The 3,900-nt window shown below is 46.4% G+C and overlaps 1 pseudogene; it reads right to left on the bottom strand.

Annotated features, from left to right (window-relative positions):
• Positions 1–2,520, bottom strand: part of LOC116828557 (olfactory receptor 51G2-like) — a 5,949-nt pseudogene extending 3,429 nt beyond the window's left edge.
• Positions 2,521–3,900: the final 1,380 nt, after the last annotated feature.

Raw genomic sequence — 3,900 nt, 5'->3', positions numbered from 1 at the left:
TATCGTTGTTGTTGAAGAGCAGATGGGTCAGATAGGTGATCACAGTGGTTCCTTCTGCTTCTTGGAAGTTCTTTCCCAGTGGTGTTAATAACATTGCCACAGCACGGGGTTGTTGTACTGATTAATATGTCAAAGATCAAGAGGTCCTCAGATGCTACAATTTAATCTGCGGCCATAGAAAGTGCCTCTCCTAGCCCTCAGCCCATCCTTCCCCCAGTGCCTCCTTGGCAGGGGTCTGCAATGTGTTCAGGAATGCTGCATCCCCTGCTCCTCATTTTCTCCTTAGATCCCCACCTCCCTGGTCCTCCCCTTCTCCTGAGCCCTTCCGCCCTGTTCCTTCGTCATAGACTCATTAGGTCAGAAGGGACCAATTATGATATCTAGTCTGACCTCCTGCCACAAGGTAGCCACCAAAACCCTACCATACAATTCTATAAAACAACCTCTACCCATGACTGCAGTTATTGAAATCCTCAAAAAGTGTGATTTGAAAGACCTCAAGCTGCAGAGAATCCACAGCAAGCGACCCAATCCCCATGCTGCAGAGGAAGGCGAAAAACCTCCAGGGCCTCTGCCAATCCGCCCTGGAGGAAAAATTCCTTCCTGACCCCAAATATGCAATTCACTAAACCATGAGCTGTGAGCTCTTCCCTTCAAGCGTGGTCCCAGCTGCGCCGAGCTGGATTTGCGTAAGAACTGCCAGGGAGCCCAGGCACTGTTGGGACCCCAACTCTTCCCCTTTAATTGTGGTGTGTCCTGCTGGGTGGGAAGACGGGCTTGGGGCGTTCTTGGGTTCCCTGACCCTCCATGCCAAGGGAAGGTGGAAACATCAGGGCTGTCTGGCCAGCTTTTACCACAGCAAGGCTCAGCTCCCAGCCTGGGCAAAGGCGGCAAGTATGAGAATGGAGGGGGGCAGAGGGTGGTGCCTCAGGGGGAAGAATGGCCTCCCAGGCCTCCTGATACATCATCTTTCTGACATGACTCAGTCCAAGCACCTTTCTGAGGTGTCGGGGAACGGTGGGTGTCCTGCTGTGCCTTGAATAGCCTCTGACCACACATGGTGCCAGCTCATGGATCATCAGTGCCCAGACTGCTCAGGAAGGGCCAGGACTGAACTGCAGAAGAGCGTTTATCAGGCTCTGCAGCTTTTTTCATGGCATGGTAGATTTTTACCCAAGCCAGGAGAAAGTGAAAGGCCAGGTCTAATGGAAACAATAACATATCCATTCTCTTTATTAACTGCATCAACAGAATTCTGAGTCAAGCAGCCAAGTGACACTGACTTTTTATGGGCCAACATCTCCACCAGTCCCCTGTCTCTCCAGAAACACAAGAATTTGTATCATGTTGACTGCCTCTTGGTCTCCTTCCCCCATTGCTGTCCTCCCTCACCAGCGGGTCAGGACATCATCTCTCCATTGCCAGGGCTTAGACCTTCATCTGACCTCTCTACGAAGTGAGATAAGTAGTCATATCATCTCAGATGGAACAGGTCCAGGATGGAATAGGTGGCTGTGGTCCTATTTTTTGTCTCCTAAGTCACCAGGCCATAGCCAGGTGATGAACTGACCTGTCACTTGAAGAACACCCTGATTATCCTCTGCACGAAGGTGTTTGCTTTTCACCGCTGTACCCAATTGGATTCATTCAGAGCGGCGACCAAGGGACCAGTAGGTATACATATCCCAGGAAAATCTGAAGCCAGTGAGAAGAGCTATTCCCGAATCTGTGTATCACAGGCAAGCCAAGCCTTGGTGCGTGGAAAAGCAAGACAGCACAGAGGTGGGCCACACAGGTGTTCAGGGCCCTGAGGGACTCCATGTGAGATGTGATACTCAGCACTATTCTGAGGATCATCACATAAGAGAGGCAGATGAGCAACGAGTCTAACCCCAGTGTTAAGATTGCAATAGACAAGCCATAGATGCTGTTGACTGTGATATCTGAACAAGCTAACTACATGACTTCTTGGTGCACACAGAAGGAATGAGAAAGGACATTAGCTCGACGGTACTGGAACCGTTTCAGGAGAAAGGGGAGTGGGAATATTAGGGCCACTGCTTGTAGCACACACACCAGTCCCATCTTGGCTATTTTTGGGGGGGTTAAGATGGACGCATATCTTAAAGGATTGCAGATCGCAACAAAGCTGTCAAAGGCCATCAACAAGAGCACAGACGATTCAATGCATGAAAGCGAGTGGATGAAAAACAGCTGAACAAAACAGGCATCGAGGCTGATCTCCCTAGATTTGAACAAGAATATGCCCAGTATCATCAGCAAGGTGGTTACCGATAAGCCAAGGTCTGTGATGGCCAACATGGAAAGGAAAATGTACATGGGCTCATGGAAGCTTGGATCTGTTTTTATAATGAACAGAATGACTGAATTTCCTACTATGGAAATAACATACATTAAGCAGAAAGAGGTAGAGATCCAGAGAAGGATGTCTTCCAGCCCAGGTATTCCGGTGAGAAGTAACACTGCAGAGTTGGATTTGGTGTCATTGACAGCTGTCATAATGTACTGGACAGGTCTCAGGACTTTTCAACTTTCCTTCCTGAAAGGAAAAAGAACAGGAAACTAGATGATATTTAACAAGATATTTCTTTGCTCTCAGTGCAAGTCTAGAGATTCCCAGGATCTCAAGGAAGATCATCAAAAACATAGCCTTTGATTTACACCACTGATGGGAAGATAGGCACTGCTAGACTGGAGAAGACCTGTATTCCATCTAGCCCAGTAGCCAGTTTCTGATGCTGGAGAGAAAGGTGGAAGAAGCCCTTCAATAGGCAGCAATGAGATAACCTGCTTCCGGGGAAAGTTTCCTCCTGACATCCAGCACCTACACATATTTTGTGGTGTAAATCAGGAAGGTTTAGAGCCCCTGCAATACTTTATTAAAAACACTCCTCACAACTGTAATTAGATTTTCTGGTAATCTATATAAACACCCAGTTCATCTACACCAGCGACATCATCACAGGACCTAACCAGATCAGCCACAACATCACCGGTTCATTCACCTGCACGTCCACCAATGTAATATACGCTATCCTGTGCCAGCAATGCCTCTCTGCTATGTATATCGGCCAAACTGGACAATCCTTACATAAAAGGATATATGGACACATGACAGATATTAGGAATGGCAATATACAAAAACCTGTAGGAGAACACTTCAACCTCCCTGGCCACATAATAGCAGATTTCAAGGTAGCCATCCTGCAGTAAAAAAACTTCAGGACCAGACTCCAAAGAGAAACTGCTGAGCTTCAGTTCATTTGCAAATTTGACACCATCAGCTCAGGATTAAACAAAGACTGTGAATGGCTAGCCAACTACAAAAGCAGTTTCTCCTCATGGTGTACACCTCAAACTGCTAGAAAAGAGGCCTCATCCGCTCCGATCTGAACTAAACCTCGTTTTTTTCCAGACTGATTTCTTGCTGAAATAATAACTGCCCTGGAAATGTCCACTACATCATCTGAGAAGTGAAATATTCAACCAAGCTATACTACTTGTCATGTCGATCTTGCCTTTATAAGATCAGACTATAACACGTACGACCTCTATACTATGTCTACACGTATATAATGCTTGTGTCATTCACAGTTTTTCAGGAGAGTAAAGGAATTTATTAGCCAGATTAAGCTAATAAATGCCATTGCTCAAATACACAAAGTCAATAAGTTGTAACAGGAAGGGAAATGTCTTTACAGGTACTTCAGCAACATTAAAAAAAAATCCTCAGGGAAATTGGCTCTCACAACACCAGGTAGCTGAGAATTGTTCTGCCTCTGCACTCACCTCTATGTGAAACACAGCCCAGTGTTCTTTCCTGAGTTGTCCTTGCACAGGGATGCAGAGGGATTTGTTCATGACCTAATGTAAGTGTTA

The sequence above is a fragment of the Chelonoidis abingdonii genome, chromosome 1 (genome assembly GCF_003597395.2).
Source record: "Chelonoidis abingdonii isolate Lonesome George chromosome 1, CheloAbing_2.0, whole genome shotgun sequence".
Classification (NCBI taxonomy): domain Eukaryota; kingdom Metazoa; phylum Chordata; order Testudines; family Testudinidae; genus Chelonoidis; species Chelonoidis abingdonii.
This window is presented reverse-complemented; position numbering and strand designations above follow the sequence as displayed.